The sequence below is a fragment of the Cololabis saira genome, chromosome 3, assembly GCF_033807715.1.
Source record: "Cololabis saira isolate AMF1-May2022 chromosome 3, fColSai1.1, whole genome shotgun sequence".
Lineage (NCBI taxonomy): Eukaryota > Metazoa > Chordata > Actinopteri > Beloniformes > Belonidae > Cololabis > Cololabis saira.
Window position 1 is genome coordinate 51,888,607 of NC_084589.1, and position 14,857 is coordinate 51,903,463.

A 14,857-nucleotide genomic window follows, 5' to 3' on the forward strand; every position below is an offset into this window, starting at 1 on the left:
GATATACTGTATATCCTAAAGTTTCTTTTTTCCAGACAAAGTTCCGACTTCTTACCTTCAAACTGACAGTTTCGGCGGTTCTCCCGCCTTCCTCAAAGTGTCACGTGTTGGAAAGTGACAACGTCCTTATCAGCTATTTTTATGATGAAGGCGTGGCCAACCTGCCTGGTTTGTTCTACATTTGTATATCACTGTACAACTTGGAACTGCTTGATCTTGGGGTAAGATGTCTAGAATGCCAGACTTCACGATGATTCCTTTTTGAATCGTAGGGTAGACCCTAATGCAGCCATTGTGTCATTAGTATGAGCTGATGGTCAACAAACAACATGTGTAAATGATCTGGGGCCTCATTTATAAAGCTTGCTTGCGCACAAAACAGGGCTTGAAAGATGCCCACGCCACCTTCTACGCAAAGGTTGGGATTTAAAAAGAAAAAACTAACGGAAAAATGTGCGTATCTTGACGCAAAACCCTGACCCTCGCGCACGGACATTTTGAAGATATGGGGAACTGGTGACGCAGACGGTGAGGTGGTGAAATGAAGCCAGATTCATGTCATACTCTTAATGTCATCACATATCAGACTTATAATATAATAGCGCTGATCGTGGTGCTGCAGCTGCAGCCGCGGTCCCGGGCACGCCGGGAACCTCCTTTTCACCCACCGCGACAACTGTAGAGTGACTGAGGACAGAACAAATGAGTCCCGGGCCACTCTACGGAGCCCCTAAAGGGACTCTTTTTTTAAAAATATATGAGTTTTACACGCGCGTGAAACCTTTACGCGCGCGTAAGCCTAATTCATGGTTCCGCGTTAAAACTACGCAGAGCCTATGCCGTAGGGGCCCGGCGATGCACACCTACGCCGTAGGCTCTGCGTTGGTGTGACGCAGAACCATAAATCAGCCTTAAAGGTTTCACGCTTGCACGTAAAACTCATTATATATATAAAAAAAATCCGTGTCCCTTTAGGGGCTCCGTACCTCTTGGCCTCCACCTTCAAATCGCTTTTTTATTTCTTTTTATTTTTTATTTCTGCCACAGATCTGTCCGTGCCACTCACGGCGTTTACACCAGCAACGATGTGCTGCCACTCACTCGCTTTCTTTTTGTTAGTGATGCCACTACTGCTACCACCAAATAATGTGGTTTTCCTGCCTCCACCTCATCCACACGCATCTCCATCTGAGTCTCCGTGAAATGTAGTGCCACGGTGGCTCGACACGTGTCATTCATCCTGACGCAGCACAAACAGGCTGCAGGAAGCCGCTGCGCATGCTCAGCAGGCTCATTCATATGCAAATACAGTCATGAACCACTTTGCATTGTCCATTTATGGTATGAAGTGGGCGTGTAGAGGGCGGGATATTGAGGAGAATTAACCTGTGCAACCTTCCAGCTGGACTGTGATTTATAAAGCGAACATTGCATGCAAGTGTGCGTGCACCCGGTTTTATAAATCCAGATTTTTTTGTGCATTTTCGGCTTTTGGGTTTACGTGCAGTTTTAGTATGAATCCTACACACTCTTTTATAAATGAGGCCGCTGATCTTTTACCAAGTTTAAGTTGTTTTTACAAACATAACGTGGTGGGAGACCAGCGCCATGTCTGAAACTCTGAAAATAACACAGTTTAACCTCTGAAACTGTTGCACTTGCGTAAAATAAAAATGCACACAATTATGTCTGCAAATATTCCAAACTTTTTTTCATGTTTTAAATGTTTTAAACACTGACTTTCAAGCTTTCAAAACTTTTTCTTTCAGTTTCAGGTTTAGTCAGACCACACTTGAGTCACGCCACGTCCATACGCGAGTTAGGCCACGCCCAGAAAGTTAGAAAGTGCGTCAGAAAAAGGAAAAGTGTTTTTCTGGACTTTACATAAACATCGTCTCGCCTGAAGTTACAGACGCACTTCACCTGCAGGTAGGAGTTTATTTAGGGATTTATTTCTTTACTGAGAGCTGATCCGGACCCGGAAACCCCCAGATCTGCAAACAGCTGCAAATGTTGTTGTTTATTCACCTTGATTGAAAATATGGAGCAGCAGACTGAAACGTATTGGAGTTAGTAAACGTTTTTGTAAAAACTCAAACAGAAAGAAACACGGTTAAAAGTTGAAACGGGATTAAATGGGGCGTTTCCAGCCTGTTTTAGGGGAATTTATTCATTTTTTTCTGAATGTCTGAATGTAATTTTTAATTTACTTTCCCTAAATATCTAAAAGTATTCATGTTCTTTCATATTTAATCATATTCTTTCATGCTCCTTCCAGTGCTGCTGTTTTTAGGTCAGTTTTCTCCTATTTTATGTTTCCAGGCAGAAATCTGCCCTCTGACTCCAGTGCGTCTCTGTAGGTAATATAAGTAGTTGATTGACAGCTGCGACAGCCAATCAGATCACAAGTTGTATCAGTTAAGGCTTTAGGCGTCCTGTGATTGGTTATCTATTTTTAATACTCTGAGATGCAGCAGTGGGCGCTGACGCAGTTGTTTTAGTGAGTGAAAACTTTTCTTTCACGTTTAATATGTTTTTATCATTTATTTCGTTGATATCAAATCCATAATAACGAACTAAAATGACAAATATAATAATAATAATAATACATTTTATTTATATAGCGCTTTTCTGGGCACTCAAAGACGCTTTACATTAAAACAAAACACATAGTACAAATTACAATTACACAGGACAGTACAAAAGGACACAACATGAGACAGGACATTAATCACACATTAAAAGCAGTTCTGTAAAGGTGAGTTTTGAGATGGGATTTGAATGCTGGGAGGTCTGTACAGTCACGGATGTTTTTGGGGAGGGAGTTCCAGAGGGTGGGTGCAGCGATGGAGAAGGCCCTGTCGCCCCAGGTCCGGTGCTTGGTTCTGACTGGAAGGGACAGGAGGTTGGCGTCAGAGGAGCGGAGGCTGCGGGAGGGAGTGTAGCGGTGGAGCAGGTTGGTGAGGTAGCAGGGGGCCTGGTTGTGGAGGGCTTTGTGGGTGAGGAGAAGGATTTTGAAATGGATCCGTTGAGGGATGGGGAGCCAGTGGAGCTTCTGGAGGACTGGGGTGATGTGGTCTCTGGAGCGGGTGTGGGTGAGCAGGCGGGCGGCCGAGTTTTGAATATATTGGAGTTTATTGAGGACCTTGGAAGTTGAACCGTAGAGGATGCTATTGCAGTAGTCGAGTCTTGAGGTGATGAAGGCGTGGATCAAGGTTTCAGCGGTAGAGAAGGAGAGTGATGGACGGAGACGGGCAATATTTTTCAGGTGGAAGAAAGCAGTCCTTGTGATATGGTTGACATGGTGTTGGAAGGAGAGGTTACTGTCCAGGATAACTCCGAGGTTGCGGATGTGAGTGGAGGGAGACAGAATGGAGTTGTCCATGGTGAGGGTGAAGTTGTGAGCGGTTTTGGTGAGGGATTTTGGGCCGATGATGAGCATGTCCGATTTGTTGTAGTTCAGTTGGAGGAAGTTCGAGTGCATCCATGACTTGATTTCAGCGAGGCAGTTGGTCAGGGTAGAGTGGGTTGCAGAGGTGAGGGATTTGGTGGAGATGTATAGTTGAACGTCGTCGGCGTAGCAGTGGAAGTGGAGGCGGTGGCGGCGGATGATGTTGCCAAGGGGGAGCATGTAGAGGATGAAGAGTAGAGGACCAAGCACCGAACCCTGGGGGACGCCTTGTGACAGAGGGGCAGTGGAGGAGGAGCAGTTGTTGATGCTGATGAATTGATGTCTGTTGGTGAGATAGGATTTTAACCAGGAGAGGGCGGATCCGGTGATGTTGAGAGATGATTCCAGGCGGGAAAGGAGGATGGTGTGGCTGATGGTGTCGAAGGCTGCTGTGAGGTCCAGGAGAAGGAGAATGCTGAGGTTGCCGGAGTCGGAGGAGAGAAGGAGATCATTGGTGACTTTGATGAGGGCTGTTTCTGTGCTGTGACGTGAGCGGAAACCAGATTGAAATGTTTCAAACAGATCATTGGAGGTGAGGTGGGTCTTGAGCTGAGTGGCGACGGCGCGTTCCAGAATTTTTGACAGGAAAGGGAGGTTGGAAATGGGCCGGAAGTTGTTCATGGTGTCAGGGTTGAGTCCAGGTTTTTTGAGGATGGGGGTGACAGCTGCCAGTTTGAGGGTGTCCGGGACTGATCCAGAGCTGAAGGAGGAGTTGACGATGTTGATGATGAGTGGGGAGATGGCTGGGAGACAGTTTTTTATAAATGTGGATGGGATGGGGTCCAGAGCACAGGAAGATGTTTTCATGCCCATCATGACAGTGGAAAGAGACGCTGAAGACATGGGAGAGAAGTGAGACAGGGGCTGAGTGGTGGAGGGGGGGTAAACAGGTGGGGAGGTGGAGGGGGTGGAGGAGGTGGTCAGGTTACTGTAGATGGTCTGGATTTTGGATTGAAAAAATGAGAGGAAGTCGTTGCACTTAGAGACTGTGAAGGAGTTGGAGATGTTGTCACTGGGTTTGAGAAGTTTGTTGATTGTGGAGAAGAGAGCCTTTGGGTTGGAGGAGTCGGAATGGATGATGTTGGAGAAGTAGGTGGAGCGAGCTGAGTTGAGGGCATCCTTGTATTGGTGGAGATGATCAGTGTAGGCGAGTTGGTGAACAGTTAATCCAGATTTCTTGCAGAGTCGCTCGAGTTGACGTTTACGGGATTTCAGTTTGCGGAGTTCAGGGGTGTACCAGGGTGCTGAGCGTGCGAAAGAGACTGTTTTGGTTTTGATGGGAGCCAGTTGATCAAGACAGGAGGAGAGTGTATGATTGTAGTAATCCACGAGGTCCGAGGGGTTGTCGGGTGACGGGGGAGGGGAGGCGGACATCTGAGTGGCGAGAGAGGCTGAGAGGGCAGAGCGGGAGATGGATCTGATGTTGCGGAAGGATATTTTGCGTGCTTCTTTGGGAGTGGGGATGGGGATGTTGATGTCCATGATGATTGCCAGGTGATCAGACACGTGGAGGTTGAGGCTGGAGAGCTGATTTATTGTGAGGCCGGTGGAGCAGACGAGATCGAGGGTGTGGCCGCGGGCGTGAGTGGGGAAGTCGACGTGTTGAGTGAAGTTGAGGCAGTGTAGCAGGTCCAGGAATTCAGCAGCAGGTTTACAGTTAAGATCGTTGATGTGGAAGTTGAAATCACCCAGGAGGAGAACAGAGGGAGAGATGGAGCAGAGCTGGGTCAGAAAATCCGAGAGATCTGAGAGAAAGGAGGGGTTTGGTTTGGGGGGGCGATAAATGACGGCGGTGACAAGAGGAGTGGGGCCAGGTAGTTTGAAGGCAGTGTGTTCGAATGAAGGAATGACAGGAATGGGGATGGAGGTTGCTTTAATGTCCTTTTTGTATATTGCTGCAACACCGCCCCCCCGCCCCTCAGCGCGAGCTTGTTCCATGTAGGTGAAGTTGGGGGGAGTGGCCTGATTTAGTGAGAAATAGTCCAGGGGTTTGTGCCAGGTTTCTGTTAAACAGAGGAAATCCAGATTATTGTCCATTATAAATTCATTCAGCAGCAGGCTTTTGTTGTTGAGTGAGCGGGTGTTGAACAGAGCCAGTTTCAGGTGGTGTTGCTTGGTGATTGGCTGAGAGGACTGAGGAAGTGGACGGAGATTGGACAGATTCTGTTTGTTGTGATGACGTAACGAAGTTGCAGGACGGCAGGAGGACCAGAAGGAAGGAATGGAGTTTGGCGACGTGAAGTTGTAGGAAAACATGCGTCCTGAGCGGCTGTGTGGAGGATGGTTTTGCCAGAGTGGACCAGGTGTCGGGCGCGGGTGGTGGGCCGCGGCGGAGTGGAGCGGCGGCATGGTCCCGGTCGAGAGCGGTAGCTGGAAGCTAACGAGAGCTAGCGTCGAGGAGCCGAGGGTCCGGGTGTAGAGGAGCGACGAGAACCCCAGGAATATCCACAGGATTAGCCACAGCATGCTACATCCAGCAGGTAAGCTTGTTGAGGTGGAGATGGTGGTGGCTGAGGACGGAAAACAGCGGTGACCAGTAACGAGTAATGGCAGAGTAGCGAGCAGCTAGCTAGTTGCTTTAGCCGGTGGTTCAGAGCAAAACTTACTCGCGAGGGCTCCAAGAGGAGCCCGCAGCGGAGAGAAGACAGTTGCGGTGTACACGGGAGAAGTAAAAGTTGTATCAAAACTTACCGGCAGAGGCCCAAATACTGGGCCTGCTGCGTTGGAAATGCTTCGGTAAGTTTGACGTGAGCGGGTGCCAGGGATAGACAGACCACGGTTCTGCTGCGGTGTCAGGAGGACCAGAGGTTCTGCTGCGGTGTCAGGAGGACCAGAGGTTCTGCTGCGGTGTCAACATCTACTACTACTACTACTGTACACTTAGGAATAGACTGCTTTGTGTTGGAGCTGGTATATCAGTATATTGTGTTGGAAATATACTGAAAAATGGAACAAAAACATCTTTCCCTCCTGCAGAGTAAGTAAATTAAGCTGTGTGGTTGGTCCAGCTGGTCGCAGGAGGCCGTGACGTCACGTCCTGACAGGAAAACAGACTTTTTTGTTGTTTGTTGTTTGATGTTTGTTGTTTATTGTTTATTGTGTCGCTACTGCGAAGTTTGTCTTGTCTTGTTAGAGTCTCTCTGATATAAAACTGTAACCTTGTTGAAGCTTCAAATTCTTTTGGGACTCATTTAATAGAACTTTTCTTTTAAGACAGTTTTCACATCGTTGTTTGAAGTTTTTTTTTTATTTATTTTTTAAAGATCATTTTACAGTTTTTCACAATTGTTTAAACACATTTATTGGAACATCAGACACAATGTGCACAACCTGAAACTCATGTTTCAGGTGGCTGAACCAATCCTGCTGAACTCCAAGCACATTTACTGCTCTAGACTCAAATTCCCATTCCATACCACACATTTCTCACAACACTACACACAATTCCCAATATCCTGCACACTCTTCCTGAATTCCCTCTCTTGCTGTTCACACAGAACACACAGTCAATCACATTTCTAAACTCCAAAGGCTGTTGTGAGATATGCAATCAGCAATTTGCCATTGAATTCATATTCATTGATGAAGCTTTAGTGCAGTTTAGTGCAGTTTAGTGCAGTTTAGTGAAGTTTAGTGAAGTTTGGTGCAGTTTAGTGAAGTTTAGTGCAGTTTAGTGAAGTTTAGTGCAGTTTAGTGCAGTTTAGTGAAGTTTAGTGCAGTTTAGTGAAGTTTAGTGCAGTTTAGTGCAGTTTAGTGCAGTTTAGTGCAGTTTAGTGCAGTTTAGTGAAGTTTAGTGAAGTTTGGTGCAGTTTAGTGCAGTTTAGCCCACCGCCACTGTTTTAAACGTAATATTTAACAACAAGGTATAACAGCCCCAACCGATGCCTCAAAATGGTTCCATCCGTTATCTTTTATTTATTTATTTTTTTATTTTATTTTACCTTTATTTTAACAGGTTAGTTCCATTGGGATCTAGGATCTCTTTTTCAAGGGAGACCTGACCAAAATTGGCAGCTTTAAAAGTTACAGACAAAACAACATCCACAAAATACATAACAAAACAGTGCCAGTTACAATACTTAAGGACAGTGACAAGTACCAGCAGAGTCACAAATGCATTTGTAAGAGCTTTAAAATCAGACAATGACACTAATGTGTTTAGCTTCAGGTGTTTTTGGAGGCTTTTCCAAGCAAGTGGGGCAGAACAGTTGAATCTTCCCTAGATCGGTCCTTGATCTGGACAGCAGGATTATAGCATCATTTATCTCAGGCTGGAACTACTGATGGCTTTCAACTTGATCAGAGAACAAATGTAAAATGGAAGTTTACCTAATATAGCCTTGTAAATGAACAATTACCAATGACTAAAAGCTCCTAATGTCAGTTAAGGTAAGCCATCCTTGGAGTACAGAATGCAATGGTTAGAGGTTTACACTTTGTTACAAATCTCAGTCACTATGATACGCAGTGTCTAACATATGCAAGAACTGGGCAGGAGCATTCATGTACAATAGATCACCATAATCCAAAATTGGTAAAAATGTTACAGAGACCAGTCTCCTTCTGTTCTCAAAGGAGAAACATGCCTTGTTTCTGAGGCCAGAAGGAAACTTCAGGAACTGATCTGCTTCCTCTCAGCAGTGGCTTAAAGCCAGAAAAGAGCTTTTGGGTGTGCCACATTTCCTTTCAACAAAACTGGACACTCCATCTCCACAAACATTCAAAAGCATGTAAATCCCACATTACTAACAGTACAGAACATATCCACACGTGTCTCATCAGAAATAAAACAAATCCATGTTTGAGAGGACATGTGTCGTGATGCGTTTCCTAAACACAGTCTCAGGATCGGTTGCAGGAGCCATGACACGTCCCCTGACGGAAACTTTTACATGCAAAAATAAGATGTTTTACTTTGAATTATTTTGAACATCATGATTACATACTAATAGCCTAGATTTAGAATAAAACATGTTAGTAAGACTATAACAAAAAATAATGCATCAAATTTTTGGGTGTGGCAGCTGTATTTGTAGGTGGTACCGGCGCATCCCGGCCCCCCCTGGAACACCCGGGAAACCATGGACACCATGGAACGTCCTGGAATATCCTGGAACATCGTGCGAAACCATGGACACTCGGCCCCCCCCGGAACATCCTGGAAAATTCTGGAACATCCTGGACACGTGATGCTATGCCATGGGCTCAAAGAACATCGGTCCAGGTTCGGAAGGTACTGCTGTTGTAAATAATATTTCAAGTAAAAATAAACTGACAAAAATTGTTTATTTAAAAAGAGAAAAATGTTTGAGGTAATGAAGATGTGTTTCCTTCACTACCTTTATTACAGCCACTCTTGCACCATAATTTTTATATTTATTTTAACAATAGTGTAAGAATATGCAAACATTTCACTCAGCTACAGGTACTGTGTTGCAGAGACTGTAAAAATATTATTTTCCATAATTTCACCTAATAACCCACATACATTTCTCCGGGACTACAAAACCTACAAGCAGACTCACTTTCACTTTACTGTACTTTTACTGTACTTTTATCTAACACACTTCAATTCAATTCAATTCAATTTTATTTATATAGCGTCTAATACAACAAGTTGTCTCTAGACGCTTTCCAAAGACCCAGAACATGAACATGAACCCCCGAGCAGTTATTACATAATCAATGGCAGGTAAAAACTCCCCTAGTGGGAGAAAAACCTTGCCCCCCTGCAGCATAGGCCTATGGCAGCATATCTACCACGGAGCTATATTTGAGACTAATTATTATAGTCTTGTTCTATAGCTGCAACTATGACTACTGACTCTTAACACACTAGAGTTGACACTAACTAGAGATTTACCAACACCAGCTAGAGGTTTACTAAACACTAACTATAGGCTTTACTAAACAGAAAGGTTTTAAGTTTAGTTTTAAAGGTGGAGGTGGTGTCAGCCTCCTTAACCCAGATTGGAAGTTGGTTCCATAGTAATGGTGCCTGATAGCAGAACGCCCGCCCTCTAAATCTACATTTAGATACTCTAGGAACTACGAGTAAACCTGCACTCTGAGAACGGAGAGCTCTGCCAGGAACATAAGGCTCTATCAAATCTTGTAAATACTGCGGAGCTAAGCCGTTTTGGGCTTTATACGCAAGTAATACAATTTTAAATTGGATTCTGAATTTTACGGGTAACCAATGGAGCAACGTTAACACTGGAGAGACGTGGTCTCTCCTGCTAATTCCTGTCAGTACTCGCGCTGCTGCATTTTGGATCAGCTGGAGCCTATTCAGCAAATTACTTGGACATCCTGCTAACAACACATTACAGTAATCTAGTCTAGAAGATACAAACGCATGAACTAGTTTTTCTGCCTCACTCTGCGAGAGGATTTTCCTAATCTTTGCAATATTACGGAGATGGAAAAATGCTATTTTACAAACCTGATTAACATATGGTTTAAACGACAAATCCTGATCGAAAACAACACCAAGGTTTCTCACAGTTGCACTGGAAGCCATCGCAACACCATCTAGTCCCTTCCTAAGATGCTCTGGACCAAGAATGATAACCTCTGTTTTATCTGAATTTAGAAGCAAGAAATTTCTGGACATCCAGTCCTTGATGTCCCTAAGACATGCCTGAAGTTTAACTAACGGTTCTGTTTCATCCGGCTTCATAGACAAGTAGAGCTGCGTATCATCCAGCATAACAATGAAAGTGTATGCCGTGATTCTGGATTATACTTCCCAATGGCTGCATGTATAAACTGAACAAGATTGGCCCTAGCACTGAACCCTGCGGAACACCATAGCAGACCTTTGACTGTTCTGAAGAAACCTCATGTACATGAACAAACTGGAACCTGTCAGATAGATATGATTTAAACCAACGTAGAGCTGTCCCTTTAATCCCAACAACATGCTCTAACCTGTGCAGTAAAATGCCATGATCTATAGTGTCAAAAGCAGCACTGAGGTCCAGTAGAACCAGTATGGAAACTAATCCCTTATCTGAGATCCAGTAGAACCAGTATGGACACTAATCCCTTATCTGAGGTCCAGTAGAACCAGTATGGACACTAATCCCTTATCTGAGGTCTAGTAGAACCAGTATGGACACTAATCCCTTATCTGAGGTCCAGTAGAACCAGTATGGACACTAATCCCTTATCTGAGGTCCAGTAGAACCAGTATGGACACTAATCCCTTATCTGAGGTCCAGTAGAACCAGTTTGGACACTAATCCCTTATCTGAGAACATAAGAAGGTCATCCGTGACTCGAACCAGTGCTGTCTCTGTGCTATGATGCATTCTGAACCCTGACTGAAAGACTTCAAACAGATCATTTCTATACAAATAGTCACATAACTGGCTTGAAACTGCCTTTTCCAGAATTTTAGATACAAATGGAAGGTTGGAATTTGGTCTATAATTAGCTAAGGTGTCTGGGTCAAGAGAAGGTTTTTTAAGTAAAGGTTTAATTACTGCAACTTTGAAAACCTGTGTGTGGTTCCACTTCTGGATGTTCTACTGCCCTTATTGTTCAGCTTAGTTTTTTAATATTTATAGACATATATTACTTACAATACAGATGATAGAAGATAGAAAATATTGAAATACTAAATGAAACTAAATCCAATATCCACACACACGATTATAAAACAATGAAATGCAGCGTAGCTCTATAGCAGCGTAGCTCTATAGCAGCATAGCTCTATAGCAGCGTAACTATAGCAGCGTAACTCTGTAGCAGCGTAGCTCTATAGCAGCGTAGCTCTATAGCAGCGTAACTCTATAGCAGCGTAGCTCTATAGCAGCGTAACTCTATAGCAGCGTAGCTCTATAGCAGCGTAACTCTATAGCAGCGTAGCTCTATAGCAGCGTAACTCTATAGCAGCGTAGCTCTATAGCAGTGTAGCTCTATAGCAGCGTAACTCTATAGCAGTGTAGCTCTATAGCAGCGTAACTCTATAGCAGCGTAGCTCTATAGCAGCGTAACTCTATAGCAGCGTAGCTCTATAGCAGCGTAACTCTATAGAAGCGTAGCTCTATAGCAGCGTAACTCTGTAGCAGCGTAGCTCTATAGCAGCGTAACTCTATAGCAGCGTAGCTCTATAGCAGCGTAACTATAGCAGCGTAACTCTATAGCAGCGTAACTCTATAGCAGCGTAGCTCTATAGCAACGTAACTCTATAGAAGCGTAGCTCTATAGCAGCGTAACTCTGTAGCAGCGTAGCTCTATAGCAACGTAACTCTATAGCAGCGTAACTCTATAGCAGCGTAGCTCTATAGCAGCGTAACTCTATAGCAGCGTAGCTCTATAGCAACGTAACTCTATAGAAGCGTAGCTCTATAGCAGCGTAACTCTATAGCAGCGTAACTCTATAGCAGCGTAACTCTATAGCAGCGTAGCTCTATAGCAGCTTAACTCTGTAGCAGCGTAGCTTTATAGCAGCGTAGCTCTATAGCAGCGTAAGTATAGCAGCGTAACTCTATAGCAGCGTAACTATAGGAGCGTAACTCTATAGCAGCGTAACTATAGCAGCGTAGCTCTATAGCAGCGTAGCTCTATAGCAGCGTAACCATAGCAGCGTAACTCTATAGCAGCGTAACTCTATAGCAGCGTAGCTCTATAGCAGCGTAACTCTATAGCAGCGTAGCTCTATAGCAGCGTAGCTCTATAGCAGTGTAGCTCTAACAAAACTATAAGATTACATGATGTAACTGGTAACTCTAACCAGGTGCCTAGCAAAATAGAAGTAGTTGCAGTTCCCCGCCCTCCACTAGTTCACCAGGTGCGGCGTTATAGAGGCGTTAACCAAAATAATCTTGTAAAAATTAAAACCAATGCACATTTGGTACCAATAAGAGACCGAAAAATTAGATGCGGACTACTAAATATACGATCATTAAGCTCCAAGTCTCTGTTAGTAAACGATATAATCACAGAGAGCAGGAGTGATGTTTTCTGCTTAACAGAAACATGGTTACAGGATGAAGAGTATGTTAGTTTGAATGAATCAACTCCGCCCGGCTACTTTAATCATCACATTCCTAGAAACACGGGCCGGGGCGGAGGAGTCGCAGCAATTTATAACTCCAGTCTCCAAACAAAAATTGAACCTAAGTGCAATCATAATACGTTTGAAAGCCTCACGCTTAGTCTGAAATTTCCGAGCTGGAAATCAGAGAAGCCAGTTGTGTTAGTGGTAGTGTATCGGCCCCCTGCTGGCGCTTATCTAGAGTTTTTGTCTGAATTTTCAGATTTCCTTTCTGGATTATTGATCAGTACAGATAAATTCATCATAGTGGGTGATTTTAATATTCATATGGATGTTGAAAGCGATAATCTTAAATTAGCTTTCAATTCTCTTCTAGAATCAATGGGTATCTCACAAAAAGTGGACGGGCCGACGCATTGTTTTGGTCATACTCTCGATCTCGTTCTCACCTATGGTGTTGAAACTGATGGTCTGTTGGTGTCACCTGTTAACTCCCTTTTATCCGACCATTATTTAATAACGTTGGAATTGAATGTTGTTGATGTTGAAGTGCAGGGCAGGAGGTATTATTTTAGCAGATGTTTGTCTGATGAAGCTATTGCTAAATTTAAGGAGACCGTTGCTCGTCTTGCGACAGTGGAAAATAGTGAAGCCTCTACTGAAGCAATAGAGGCCAGTGACCTGGGTTCTACCTCTGATGTTGATTCTCTTGTTAGTAACACTGCTGATCTGTTGCACTCAGCTTTAGATGAAGTTGCTCCTTTGAAAAGGAGGGTTTCTAGCCACAGGAGCTTAACTCCCTGGTACAATTCAGATATTCGCATGTTGAAACAAAGCGTGCGTAAAATGGAAAGGAAGTGGTACTCTTGTAGGTCTGTAGACTCTTATCGTGAATGGAAAGATATTCTAATAGTATATAAAAAAGCCATTCGCAAAGCAAGAACAGCTTATTATTCAACGTTGATAGAGGATAACAAAAGTAACCCACGTTTTCTGTTCAGCACTGTAGCCAGGCTGACAAAGAGTCACAACTCTGTTGAGCCGTGTATTCCTGCAGCTCTCAGTAGTGAGGACTTTATGAGCTTCTTTAACAGTAAAATCACGAGAATTAGAGAAGAAATCAACCAGCCGGTTGTGGGCGTTTCTTCAGCTTTAGCGACTTCCCTAGGCTCTGACTTGTCTCTAGACTGTTTTGATCCTATAGACCTCCCTGAGCTGACCTCACTCGTTAATAGAGCTAAGTCTACCACATGTATGTTAGACCCCATCCCGACTCGACTATTCAAAAATGTTTTTTCTCTTATTGGTGTGACAATACTGGACCAAATCAACCTATCCCTAAGCTTAGGATATGTACCACAGGTTTTCAAAGTGGCAGTAATTAAACCTTTACTTAAAAAACCTTCCCTTGACCCAGACACCTTAGCTAATTATAGGCCAATTTCTAACCTTCCATTTGTATCTAAAATTCTGGAAAAGGCAGTTTCAAGCCAGTTATGTGACTATTTGTATAGAAATGATCTGTTTGAAGTCTTTCAGTCAGGGTTCAGAATGCATCATAGCACAGAGACAGCACTGGTTCGAGTTACGAATGACCTTCTTATGGCCTCAGATAAGGGATTAGTGTCCATATTGGTTTTACTGGACCTCAGTGCTGCTTTTGACACTGTTGACCATGGCATTTTACTGCACAGGTTAGAGCATGTTGTTGGGATTAAAGGGACAGCTCTACGTTGGTTTAAATCATATCTATCTGACAGGTTCCAGTTTGTTCATGTACATGAGGTTTCTTCAGAACAGTCGAGGGTCTGTTATGGTGTTCCGCAGGGTTCAGTGCTAGGGCCAGTCTTGTTCAGTTTATACATGCAGCCGTTGGGAAGTATAATCCAGAATCACGGCATACACTTTCATTGTTATGCTGATGATACGCAGCTCTACTTGTCTATGAAGCCGGATGAAACAGAACCGTTAGTTAAACTTCAGGCATGTCTTAGGGACATCAAGGACTGGATGTCCAGAAATTTCTTGCTTCTAAATTCAGATAAAACAGAGGTTATCATTCTTGGTCCAGAGCATCTTAGGAAGGGATTAGATGGTGTTGCGATGGCTTCCAGTGCAACTGTGAGAAACCTTGGTGTTGTTTTCGATCAGGATTTGTCGTTTAAACCATATGTTAATCAGGTTTGTAAAATAGCGTTTTTCCATCTCCGTAATATTGCAAAAATTAGGAAAATCCTCTCGCAGAGGGATGCAGAGAAACTAGTTCATGCGTTTGTATCTTCTAGACTGGATTACTGTAATGTGTTGTTAGCAGGATGTCCAAGTAATTTGCTGAATAGGCTCCAGCTGATCCAAAATGCAGCAGCACGAGTACTGACAGGAATTCGCAGGAGAGACCA

The 14,857-nt window shown here is 43.8% G+C and overlaps 1 protein-coding gene across 2 annotated transcripts in view; it reads left to right on the forward strand.

The window, feature by feature from the left end:
* Positions 1-1,865: 1,865 nt before the first annotated feature.
* LOC133440508 (uncharacterized) overlaps positions 1,866-14,857 on the forward strand; it is a 46,710-nt gene continuing 33,718 nt past the window's right edge. The window contains exons 1-2 of one of the 2 annotated variants that reach the window (XM_061717778.1): positions 1,866-1,929; positions 8,476-8,684. The gene's annotated coding sequence lies outside the window, so the exon portion shown is untranslated. The remainder of the gene's footprint in view (positions 1,930-8,475; positions 8,685-14,857) is intronic. The other variant, XM_061717779.1, reaches the window with a different exon arrangement.